The sequence below is a fragment of the Grampus griseus genome, assembly GCF_964374135.1.
Source record: "Grampus griseus genome assembly, chromosome: 14".
Classification (NCBI taxonomy): domain Eukaryota; kingdom Metazoa; phylum Chordata; class Mammalia; order Artiodactyla; family Delphinidae; genus Grampus; species Grampus griseus.
In genome coordinates, this window is record NC_139008.1 from 52,474,331 (window position 1) to 52,487,738 (window position 13,408).

At 38.9% G+C, this 13,408-nt stretch overlaps 1 protein-coding gene across 2 annotated transcripts in view; it reads right to left on the minus strand.

Annotated features, from left to right (window-relative positions):
* Positions 1-13,408, minus strand: part of PLCB1 (phospholipase C beta 1) — a 682,255-nt gene that overhangs the window by 47,109 nt on the left and 621,738 nt on the right. The gene's annotated exons all lie outside the window — the stretch shown is intronic.

The window sequence follows — 13,408 nt, forward strand, 5'->3', positions numbered from 1 at the left end:
ATGAAGTTTCTAATTGTGTTGTCTTACCCAAATCTTGTATACTTTGATGATATTTTGGGGGGTCTGCTTGAAATATTGATTACTGAGAGAAATATAAATATTTTCTAGGAGAGGTAGATTCAATACTGTCAATATTTTTTGCTTTAACCATTGTAAGAGTACATTATCACATGCACATAAGTTTATATTCTGTTTGAGAATTGAACATTTTATCATTACATAGCAGTCCTCTTTGCTTTGGCTTTAAAATCCATTTTATTTAATGTGAACATAGCTAAAGCAGGTTTCTTTCAGTTAGTATTTGCCTGATATATTTTTTTCTTTTCTTTCCTAACCCTTATTCTTCAGACATGTTCTTATTAAGCAAAGGAACTAAATAAAAAAAACATTTTTTTAATAAAAAAAAATCCAACAAGCTGAGCTGACAATTTCTGTTATTTGTAAATGGAACATTTTGATGTATGTTGTATTTATTTAATTCCTCTGACTAGCATATAGATTTATTATTTCTTTTAGTGAATGTCTACTTGTGGCAAACTCTCAGCCCTTTCTGCCATACTCTCCCCCCACCATATCCAGTCATCCTGGGCAGGGCTGAAAATGCATTTATTGCTTTCACTCTAAAGTGATACTTTCTCTGGGTATAAAACTCTAGATTGGCAAAAATTTTCTTTCAGCACATTGTTGATATTATCCCACTATCTTCTTGCTTCCACTGTTAACTGCTGAGAAACCAATTATCTATCTAATTGTCATTTCTCTAAAAGTAATTTCTCTTTAGTTGCTTTTAAGATATTTGCTTTTTCCTTGGTCTTCGGAAATTTTGATATGATGTATTTAGATATAGAATTGTTTAAAATGTGTCTTGCTTAGGATTCCTGAATCTATGAGTTTGTGTCTTTCATCAATTCTGAAACATAACCTCTTCAAATATTTCAAATATTTTACTGCCCTAATTTTTGCTCACCTCTTCTCACTCTATCCTTCATGCCTTTTAATCTCTCTATCATATTTTCCATCTCTTTGACACTCTGCTATATTCTGGATAATATTATAGACCTTTTTAAAAAATTTACTACTTCTCTCTCTTTTGTTGGAATAATGCATTGAATTTTAAACATATATTCATTTATAGGAAATCAGTTTGTTTTCAAATATACATCATTTTTAAGTCAATTAATCTTTTCTTATTGTCAGTCTTAAAAATATCAATACTTGTTTAACATTCTTTTTCTCATAATTCCAGAATATTAAGTTTTTACAGGGCTTTTTACACTATATTTTGTTTCTGCTGGTTCTCACTTATGGACTTTCTTTATATTCATTGTAATTGCTTTGATAAGCTGACATTTCTCGGAACTTTAAATGTAGTAATAGCTTAAGCATGATTTGAAGATAGACTCCTTTACAGACAAACTAATTATGCCAGGAGATCAGAGGATTTCCAGGATGAGACAGATTTACACTAACTTCTGAGTTTGTCAGGTGGTGTGAATTGAATTCAGGCTTCAAGCCCACATGAGGGAGAGCTTGTAACCATGAATTCTCAGGAAGAATTTTTTCTTCCTGTCTTCAACATCTAGTTTTGAGATCAACAATTTTCTTGCAGTTCTTTGAGATGATGGGTTTATTTTTTTATTCATGACTGCTCTGAGGTTGTGTGGCCCTTTGTGGTTCCAGGTTTATGTAGTGGGTCTCTTAATAGATTCCTCACTTTACTTCACTTTCTGTTTTCCCACTATCCACACATCATGAAAAATCTAAGCTCAATGTCAATTTGACAGATACTTTTAAGCTGAAAGACAGCTTTACTGCCCTCTGGGTTCCTGCTTTCACTTGGAAATTGTCCTTTGAGCATTCCTTAATTTCTTTTCCATGGCTTGACTCATTTAAACATGTTTTAAAAGTTATACAGAGTCTTTATTTGTTTTTATTGGAAACTCAGGTCTCTCCAGCTTGCTTTTTGATGTTTTCACATCTTAGATCCTATCAGCAACGGATGTAGGTTTTTATATGGCTGAGGAAAACAGGTGACTTCAGAATCACAGTAATTCTACTAAAAACCAATCAAGTTTGAAGGGCTCATTAGCAGAGATGCAATGATATCCAGGAACCATAATGGCTCCTTTTAGACTAAATTGGCTTTTTTAAAGCTAGAAATAGAAAGAAAGAGGGCACTTGAAAGAAGTGGATCCAGATGAACAGTTAGAGAAAAGCTTAAAATTTCAAACAATCTCCTATTTAGAACTAACTTTTAGCAGTAATGGAGACTTTTACATTAAAATTCAGAATATTTTTGATCACCCAGATAATATAGAGATACATTATTTCAAGAAACACATGCAAACACACAATATAGAAAGCTGTATAGTACCCCTTGACCACCTTTCCAATCCCAGCCCCTTCATCAAGTTTACCCACGGTTTAAAAGTTTGGTGTGTAAATGTCCAGAACTTCTCTATTCTTCATATTCATATCTATGCATATACACAGAGAGAAACATAGAGTTTGTTCTGCATTTTAGAAAAATATATAGGTGGTATTCTATTTTGCATGTCTGCACATGTTTTTCAGTTCTACTCTCTTGCTTAAGAGTCCAGATATACAATTCTGCATTAAATCATTTAATAGAGACATTGCTTCACTCCCTTCAATTTTCCAAAGTTTCTGTAGAGAAGCTTGACCCCATTCTGACTTTCAACTTGTGACCTGTAGTTTTCTTTATGGAAACATTTAGAAGTTTCCCTCTGTTTCTGATGTTCCAAAACTTCCCAGCTTTGGGACTTACTGTGGATTCTTCCCTTCTTGGTGCTGAGGTTTTTGATCTGGTAACTAATGTCCTTCAGTTGTGAAAAATGTTTCTTATCATATTTCTTTGATAATTTGCTTCCTTCAGTTTTCTTTCTGGTGCCTCTCTCTGTTGGGATCCTGTGCTCCGGGCACTTAGCTTTCTCCTTCCTTCTTCTGCAAAATCAGTTACCTCCCTTCCATTTGCCTTCTATCTTCCAATTTTATATTGATCTTCTAAACACAGTTATCTCCTCTTTTGTATTCTTGGAGTCTTTTTTTTTTTTCACTATCAATTTATGAGAAATCACTTAAATATCACTTCTAGGAATCTGTCCCAAAGAAATCCACAAGACTCCTTAAGAATATCTATACATAGTTCACATAAATTTTTTTTAAATATATGTTCTATGTTTTATGGTTTCTGTGGTTTTAATTTTTACATAATTATTATATGTATATATATTATATATATAGGAGAGATTACTGCTGCTATAGAAGAAAACTTTTGACTTTTAATATTCAAATTTCATCCAGTGTCTAATAAAATTCTTTTTTCTTACATAAGTTTTCAGTTGTCCACCTGCATGTGGACCTCTCTGGGCCTCTTTTTGCATCTGCTAAGTGAAGGTGTAGGTCAGTTTCTTTCAAAACCCCTTGCAATTTTTATTGTTTATGTAATTTTCTAAAATTTTGTACCTTAAGATCACCAGGGTTAGCAATAGCTCTGTTATCCTACCTTTGGATGATTATAAATTTAATTTGTCCACAGCCCATCAACACATTTTTGTGTGAATAATGAGAATAACAAAGCATGACACCAGAGTCTGAACACATGATGTTGTCAGACCAGTAGAAAAATCCTCTATTAAGTCAGGGCAGATAAATCAATCAGGGGAAATGCCATTCCTGGACATGCAAGCAAATCCTCAAGGTTATGTAATCAAGTTTTCAATTAATATGCTTCCCTCCCCCTTTAACTGTGTATAAATTAATAGCAGCTGAAAACGAATAAAGAAAGGAACACAGAGGAAAGAAGACTGGAACAAACAATGCAATACAGCAGAAATCACATTTATCTGACATCTGCACAACAGAGAAGGGAAGCACGTGATCTGAAATTAAAGGGGAGTGGATTTTTAAAATAATGGACATTATACCTGGATAGCCAGTGTGATAGCTGTGAAGCAAGCCACAGGGAGGTGTGCTCATTTGAGGATCTGTTTGTTGGTGTCATAGTAGAGGATGTGTGTAATAACATTTACATGTGTTTTGAAAAAAAATTCAATGGATTAACAAATTTAAGAGATAGGTAATGCACATGGTACAAAGCTCAAAGTGGGCAAGAGGCTATTTAGGGGCATTCATACCCTTATTGTATTGCATTGTAATACAATTTCACTGACAATAAACTATTAAGTACCAACACAGGCTTGTTTAGATTAGAGATATGTACCAAAACAATGAGTAAGTCTGCCTTTTAAATATGTTTACATATATATAAATATGTGCAATATAGATAAAATATATATTTTAAAATATATATAAAATATGTTTACATATATATATGCAAGTATGTATCATAGATGGATGGACAAATGGACAGATGAAGGATTGGAGAGCTACTTTCAAACTCACTGCCTCCAGTTTCAAGAGATAAAAAAAATTAAAAACAAAACCTATATTCTATTTTACTCCTTGATAAGTGAGTACTATAATTTCAAGATTAGAAATCAACGTGATAAAACAGTTCTCAATATGCAATCTCTAGGTTTTCCAACTAAATTAGCTTTAATCCTTAGATAGAATGTTCCTGAAGGCCAGAATCCTGGTAACACAATGACAGCAGTGCAGTGCAGTTGAGGACCATCCTAGGTGTCTTTATGCTTCATCTTGGGCTCTTGTAAAATCTCACATAATAACTTTTTCACATTTTAGTTTGCCAGTAGGATTTAAATATGCAGGAATTGTAGTTATGTAAATGATCATGATAAACTCTGCCAACACACTGAACAATATATTTAGGCACAAGGTTTAAAGAAAAGGAAGTGATTATTTCTGAAAGCCCCAGCTGAGCCTCAGTTCTAGGGGTCATGTCAGCATGGAGAGGAGGCTGGCAGGTCACACGGAAAGCTTCGCTGGCTCTGTGCTCTCACAGGGACACACATTCACCTATGGATACACCTGTGGGATAAACCCATTGAAATAACACCAGAGCAGTGGCTGTCAAGAGCCAGTCTAATTAATCTGTCTATTAGGAATATTTTATTTTAGAGCTGCTCTTAACAGAAGGATATTCTGAGCTCTTACATGTGAAATGGACATTAAAAAACAAATTTCTGGTTATAGTTCAGCAGAACTGAGCATAATTTTCAGCCCTGAAACAGCAAAAAATCTTCTTCTAAAAATGTGTATTTAAAGGTTTTGACTAAAAGTCTTGCTGAAGTATTTGATCAAAGTTCAATTTGGTAGAGAAAATGATAGGAGAGAACAAGGAAAGGTGGGCGCCACCAGGGCAAGGGTGCCTTTTCTTCCCCTGTGACCCAATCTCCACAAAACTGTTTGTTATTCACCTCATTACAAACATCTGTGTCACAGCAGGTGTTGGGTCAGGAAAGGACACGGTGTCCAGGAAAACTGCAATCAGGTTAGAAAACTCCCAGGCGACCCATTCCCTTTCAATTGACTCTGAGTGGCTGGCACTGCCCACCGCAGTCCCTGAGCTGCCTGCCCGTGAAATGGTTGTCATTTAAGTCACAGTGGAAACACTTCCCCAAACCACTCTCCCTGGAGGTGTAGGAGCTGCTTTTCCAATGACAGCGAGGGGAACTGTCCTAGCCTTTCCAATGACAGCGAGGGGAGCTGTCCTAGCGTTTCTAACTATTAAAGGAAATAGACAATTTCCTTAGAGTTGCTTAAAAATTCCAGCTCCCTATAGGGTTGGTCTTAAAAGTTTCTTACATAAATCAGTCTCTTTGGGTAAAGTGCAATCTTTCAAAGATGTCCTTCCCATTTTTAGCTTCCCAAGATGGTGGCTATGTCTCTATAGAACTCTGTGTCTTCAAAGTGGGAGAAGAGAGGGTGGCAGGCTTCCCTTACATCCTCACAGGTCTCTGCTGTGAAGGGGCTGTTCTAAAATTCTCCATGGAAAAATGCCTACTGGCCATTTGGGGTGATTGATTGGTAGCCACTGCTTGAGTCCATGGTCTGGGCCAATGGACCTGGCGGGACCTCTGTCTTGTTCTTAGGCTTCCACCGGCCCCCTCACCACCACTGCTTCCCATCACTGGGGCACTCAGGAATGCTCCTGTCCCTTCTAAGGCACACATGATATGGGAGCCGTGAGCCCTGTCCAGAATCTTCCAGATTTTGGCCCAGAGAGTAGAAGTCAGAGAGGTACATACAAATCTTACCTCCTGCTCTATCCTCTCTCCCTTCTTTTCCCCACAATTCCTAGGGTTGGAAAAGGCAGGCTCTCCTCTTCCTCTTGTCACATCCTGAGTGCTAGGGTGAGTGTTTAGTAAGGCTTAGCCCTTCAGGCCTGGAGTTAAAAGAAACTAAAGAAATTTGGAGAAATCCTTTCCTCTCCTGAAATCTCACTTTTGCAAGATTTCTGCCCTGCTAATGAGGGTCTTCTCCTTAAGGGAGTCCCAGCCTTGCCTCTCCTGGAGCCATGACTCCACCAGGGCGGGGTGGGGTGGGGTGGATGGCAGAGAGGGAAGGAGGAAGCTTAAAAGGAAAAGAAAATATATCAGCTTATCATGTGCAAAATAATTTCACTGCTACACAAGGCGGAGTGAATTCTAATTACAGGATGGTAAATGCGAAAGTCTCTTGATCTATAGATGCTTTCGTGTGGCAGCCATGCAGGCTCTGTGCCCTTCTCGACCAGCTCTGAAGATCACAATGTACTAAATAGCAAGAGAAAACAACCTAACCTTTAAACAGTGTGTAGGGAAGCTCTTTATTGTTCTTGATAGTTCTGGATAATTGATGTTGCACACTCATTAAGATATTGTCCTTCTGCTGAATACTGATTCACCAGAGGAAAACACAACCCCGCCAACCAGTAAATGGGTGAAATCTCTTTTTCCCCATTCTTCCCTGGCAATCATGTTATTTAGTAATCTCATGATAAACTAGACTGGACCATAGGTTAGAAGTACTCATTCATCTCTCTTCAAATGAGTTTTCCCCCAATTCCTGACATCCCTCATTACTATTTCAGATTCCTGCTTCTCTTCAAGTCTAGGCTTCGAGAAGAGTGGTAGGTAAGCTATCTCCTATTCCTTGCGTCCTGTTCATTCCACTCTTGTTTTGCTCCACTCCCACATTTCCCGTGACCCCTCACTCACACCCAGGGCACCAATAACCTCCTGGTCACTAAAGTCAAAGGACACGTGGTCACTAAAGTAGCGTCTACTGAGTCGTGTAGGCACTATGTGTCATTGCCTTCATAGGAACGCCTTTTATTCTTCTTGGTTTCCCTCCCAACTCACAGGTTGTACCTTTTCTGTCCCTTTCAGGCTTTTTTTTCCTCTACCAGACTTCTTAAAATGAAGAGTTATCTGGAACTAAGTCCTGGGATCCTTTCTTTTTTCCCTCTCTATGCCAAGGATTTTATCCATCCTATGCTTCAATTCAACCTAGATTCATGATTCTCAATTTTTTGTGCATGTAAGTTACACCTGGAGAATGGGTGAAAACTTCAAGTCACTTAATCTTTTTTGCTTGAACATCTTCTTCTCTCATCACCCTCATAACAGCCTCATACAATATGATGATGATAAAAGAAATCATAAATGAACATGGTTGTAGTCAGAAAGCAAGAGGTACCGGGTGTCAGTCTGGAGTGAAAGATGTGGGCAGGCACTGAGTGCTGTCCCTCTGTGACCTCAGACAAGTCACTTTCACTTCCTGGGCTGCAGAGTTTAGAGAACACAGGTGTGGCTTAATTGTAGTTTTAATAAAAGATTGAATGAGAATTGGCATTTCATTTTCAAAGGCTGTGCCACTTTTTACTTGGAATAAAAGCAACCTTGGAGAGAAATGTTTCCTACAGAAAATAAAACTTCATCTGAAAACTGTTATTTACCCCAGCAATTTTCTATTCTATTTCATTTATTGTTACTTAAAACTTAGCAGAGAAAAAAAATGGCCTCTTTATGGGCTTCCCTGGTGGCACAGTGGTTGAGAGTCCGTCTGCCGATGCCGGGAACAGGGGTTCGTGCCCCGGTCCGGGAAGATCCCACATGCCGCGGAGCGGCTGGGCCCGTGAGCCATGGCCGCTGAGCCTGCGTGTCCGGAGCCTGTGCTCCGCAACGGGAGAGGCCACAACAGTCACAACAGTAAGAGGCCCGCGTACCGCAAGAAAAAAATGGCCTCTTTATAATGAACAAGTAAAGTGTTAGCTTAGTATTCGCTGTGGGGTAGTATTAGCAGTGGGAGGGATATTATGCTATAGCTGAGGCAATTTTCAGATGGAAGACATTGCTGAATGGGTTAGAAAAATTATGTCAAGGCTTAGGTTTGAGGAGACTTTTCTGTTGCCCACCCCCGAAATATTTTATATATGCTGGGCTTGAGAGTTCATAGGTTAGCAAGGCAGCACTGAATCTTTCTGGCGGAAGAAACCTAGAAAAAAAACGGTTTAGGGGCTTCCCTGGTGGCACAGTGGTTGAGAGTCCGCCTGGCGATGCAGGGGACATGGGTTCATGCCCCGGTCCGGGAAGATCCCACATGCCGCGGAGCGGCTGGGCCCGTGAGCCATGGCCGCTGAGCCTGCGCGTCCGGAGCCTGTGCTCTGCAACGGGAGAGGCCACAACAGGGAGAGGCCCGCGTACAGCAAAAAAAAAAAAAAAAAAAAAAAAAAAAAAAGTTTAAGAAAGGTAATAAATTATGTTTCAGTAGAAAGTTTTGTATACAAAGGACGGGTAATAATGTTTGCAAAAGGAACTCTGCACAATTCTGGGAAAAACCTATGCCATAAAACAGTAAGATTTGTGCCAGTGGTGTACTGGTGAATGTTGAATAGGCTGTTCTCCTAGGGAAAAAAAAGAGCCTGGTTTGTGGCATTTGTTGATTTCCATGGTGTAAATATACTCACTGTAGCCAATTTCAAGATACCAATGTGAGGACCCTGAACAAAGAGTTAGGAAGAGGTGTGTGGTAGGAATCCATTGCAGTGACCCTACAGGCACCACAGATGTAACTTACCTCCAGGGCACAGGCAATAGTGAAGTGTCTTAATTAATTAGCAGTGGTGAGTTTGGGATATTTGTTACCTTTGTTTTTATTTTTTGTTTTATTTTCTTTTTCTTTTTTTTAAATTGAAGTATAGTTGATTTACAATGTTCTGTTAGTTTCAAGTGTACAGCAAAGTGATTCCATTTTATATGGATTCTTTTCCCTTATAGATCCCTTTGTTTTTCGTATGATATGTTTAATTGTAAATCTATATAATTTACTTTTCAATAGTGTCTGTGTTTAACAACTGGCTCACAGAATTCCTGGAAAATTTAAAAATGAGTTCCTCTGAGCTAGTATGACCAGCTCCAGCTCATCAATGTCCTCAGAGAATAAAGGAAAATTATTACTGTTTGCTTAAGGAATATTTAATTACATTCGAGTTCTGAGAGGTGGACACTTTGCTTTAGATGTTTTTTTGCTTGTTAATTTTCCAGAACTCTATGTTATCTATTAATAGACAAATAAAAAACAAGGATTAAAATCATTGGATGCTAGATCAGTAGGTGATAGTTTTCTATATATGTGTGTGAGCTGAGTGTGAGGTATATATCTCCTTTTCTCGGGGTAAAAAAAGAAAAACAGAAAAGAAGATATTTGCTTATTGAAACATGTTTTATGAACTGAATTGTGTCCCCTCAAAATTCATATGTTGAAGCCTCATTGTATGTGACTGTTTTGGGAGATGGAACCTTTAAGGAGGTTAAATGAGGTTATAAGGGTAGGGCCCTAATCTGATAGAACTGGTGTCCTTATAGAAAGAGAAAGATACACCAGAGTTTCTGTCTCTCTCTCTCCCTCTCTGTGCATGACTGCAGGTCAAAGGCCATGTAAGGACACAGCAAGAAGGCACCACCTGCCAGGAAGCGAGAAGCCTCACAGAAACCACCCTGCTGGCCCCTTGATCTTGGACTTCAGACTGCACAACTGTGAGAAAATAATTTTCTCTTGTTTAGGCCACCCAGTTGGAGATATTTTGTGATGGCAGCACAGACTAACTAATACAACATGTGAATTATGAAATTACATGCAATTCCACAGCAGTAATGTGATCCTTGCACCTCAGGCTTTGTCACAATGTCATGAGGAATTCCTTCCTACCTGCTCCTCTGCTGGATAAACTTCCACTTCCTCCGGTAGGGCAAAGGTTACCAGCTCTGGGAAGCTTTCCTTGGTTTCCCCAAGAAGAGTCAGCCCTTCCTCCCCTGTAAAGAGCTCTATTATAATAATGATCATAGTGTTTGGTCCCAACACAAATCCTTTGTAGAAAGGTACATTACATTAGAAATTTAGATTCAGCATCTTATCTTCCTGGGCTGCCCATATGTTAGCCGTACCGCTGTTACACTTAAATTTAAATGAAATTAAATATTCAATTCCTCAGTTGCACTAATCACATTTCAAATACTAAATAACTACCTGTGGCTACTGCATTGGACTCTCGGACAAGGAACATTTCCATCACTGCAGAAAGTTCTATTGACAGTGTTGCCCTAGACTGTAATTTGAGGTGGGGGGTTGGTAAGGTTGCATCTTTTTACATCCTTTTGTTTTCCCAGCATGCAGCCTAGTGCCTGCTATGCAGTAGCATTCAATAAATATTAGTTGATTTAAAGGAAAAAATTAACACTATTTATCTAGTTGTAGCTACTTAAGCATTCATGGTTCCTAGAGACCACAGGAATGAACACATATATAAAAATTTATTTTTATAACTGACAAGTAAAAGAAAACTAAGCAATTTTCATTTTCCCTGGGATGAGAAAACCAACATGCAGAATTAAGATATAATTATAGAATTTCCCTCTCAGGTGTTCATATAACAATCTATAGTTGTTAACTCAGAAGCACAATATCGATTCTAATTTATTTTTTCTAGGTCATCTATGCTCCATTGTTCTATAACTGACCCTATGGACTCATTAAATCTTTCAGCATGATATTTATGCAACCTTATTTAATGAGTCCTCCAACACCTTGAAATCTCTGGATCTCATACCTATTATTTTAGTGGCAAACTTCTGAGTTTAATTAACCGTATTCTTCATGGACTAAAGGAGATCATAAAAAGGTCACCCAGTTGGTACACAACTCCCTGCTTGCAGACAGCCTCTTTGTTGCCACATTTAAAGATCTTCAAAGAGACATAGAATAACCCTTGGGAATCCCTTTAGGTATTTAGATATTCTACCTCTCTCGGAAACTTTTGTTTCTTGCTTAAATCTTTCACGATTTAGTCCAAAGCAGTTCTCCTCACTCTAACTCCAGAGCAAAAGGAGAACAGGGTCATCTGTCACATGCTCCAGAGAAGCCCCTTTCTGTGCTTTAACTGAGACGTAGATACAATCTAAAAGGAAATATTGCTTTTCCTAATGTTCCTTTGGATTTCCTAGTAACCTCAGGGTAAATAGTAGGGCTGAGTAAACATTCTTTGAATGAAAAAAACAAAAGCCATAAAAATAATCCCTTAACAAATACAAATAGACCGTGGCACAGAAACTAGTGTGGACCCAAACTTCTTTCTCATAATCCAGGACAGGACTTTTCAAGTGGGAGAAGTAGGTGTTAGTTAACAAGGATGCTGTTCTAGAGCTGGGGGAGGAGAAGGATTTAAGAGGGGAGAATGTGGAGAGAAAATGTGGAGGGAAGGGGATCTCAATAGAAGCAAGCCCACTGGGTCTCTGGTTGAGCTCAGCATCAGTACACGTAAGCTAGGTGCCTGTGAGTAGAGATGTGAGGGGAGAAGGCAAGTCAAGGTTGGGAGGAGGTGAGGGTGTCTGACCTCAATCCCGATGCTTCACACAGGGGAGCAGTGCATGTTCAGCAGGTAGGGAAGAAGGTTGTGTCAAATCCTTTGAACCCACCCATGCAGGCACCACCACGCCTCAGAGTCCCCCCTCTGCTTGGCAGTGCTTTCCCGCTGGATGCGGTGAACACAGAAAACAGCTGCCCACCTCTCAAGTTCAGGCTTCCTGGAGGTAAGGTCTGTTTTCACTGGGCTGGAAGTTTTCTAACATCTAGTCCTGAGAGATGTTCTTCTCGCAGATGTTTGTTAAAAACAAGTGATTTTGAGAAACTTGAACATCCTGCCCATGATGGTTAATTCCTTTGCTCCTGTGACCAGTCTGGGGGCTAAATCCCTGGCAAGATTTGGTCATGATCTTGTGGAGGCCAGGGTGTCCCACCAGCAAACAAAACAGGCTTTGTTATATGTGACAGGTGTCTACCCCTTCTCACCACTCAGAGACCTGCCTCCTTCAACAGAGAGGCTGGGAGTCTCTCCACTCCACATATGAGTGTACGGAGGCAGACGGTGGACCCTTATTGCTTGCCTGCCCACGACATGTGAGAAAGTGATCTCACACCCCTGACAACTAGATCACAAAATCATAGCTTCTGATATTTACTGAGAAAACTGAAGGATACAAAACATGGGGTCTCCAAGGTTTGGCACTTCTTGTATGACTTTAGTAAAGTAATTAACCTTTAAAAACTTTAGTTCCCTCAACTGCACAATGGCAAGAATAAGATGACACATGTAATGTGCTTAGAAGGTGCTTGTCAACATAGTAAGTGCTCAGTAAATGTTAGTTCTTCTTATTCTTATTATTTAAGTGTCAGGAAAAAAATGTTAATATCCTTCTATGGCCTTGAATTGCTCTTTATTTGTTTTACTGATTGTAGGAACTGTGGTTTTCATGCATTTGTACTCCCTATTGAAATAGATATAGCTTAGAATAAAGCAAGCACTTAATACTTGACATAAATTTATGATTTTCCAAAGCTATACCAATAGCATTTTTAGAAATTGGTCATTTTATTTATTTATTTATTTTTATTACCTTTTTTTTTTGCCTCTCACTGTCGTGGCTTCTCCCGCTGCAGAGCACAGGCTCTGGACGCGCAGGCTCAGCAGCCATGGCTCACGGGCCCAGCCGCTCCACGGCATGTGGGATCCTCCCGGACCGGGGCACGAACCCGTGTCCCCTGCATCAGCAGGCAGACTCTCAACCACTGCGCCACCAGGGAAGCCCACCATTATTTTTTTAATTGGTCATTTTATAGCTCTTTACCTAAAGGTTAATACATATGCACAATGAGCAAACATCCCTGTATGTTTTTTTTTAATCTTGCTCTACAGTAATTTGTATTTATTAAAAAATAGAAGTTACCAGGGTTAAAAGTATGACTAAGCTGTTCAGCTTCATCTATTAATCTTTAGTTGATAACAAGGAATATATTTTTATCCCTGAAGGTTTGCATTCACAAATTAAAAAATGTGAAATTTCAAGTATTTATATGATGAATATTCTTGGGATCAATTTTATAGTAAAAACTCATTCTTTTCTGGCAAATGTGTGATGGCTTTATGTAC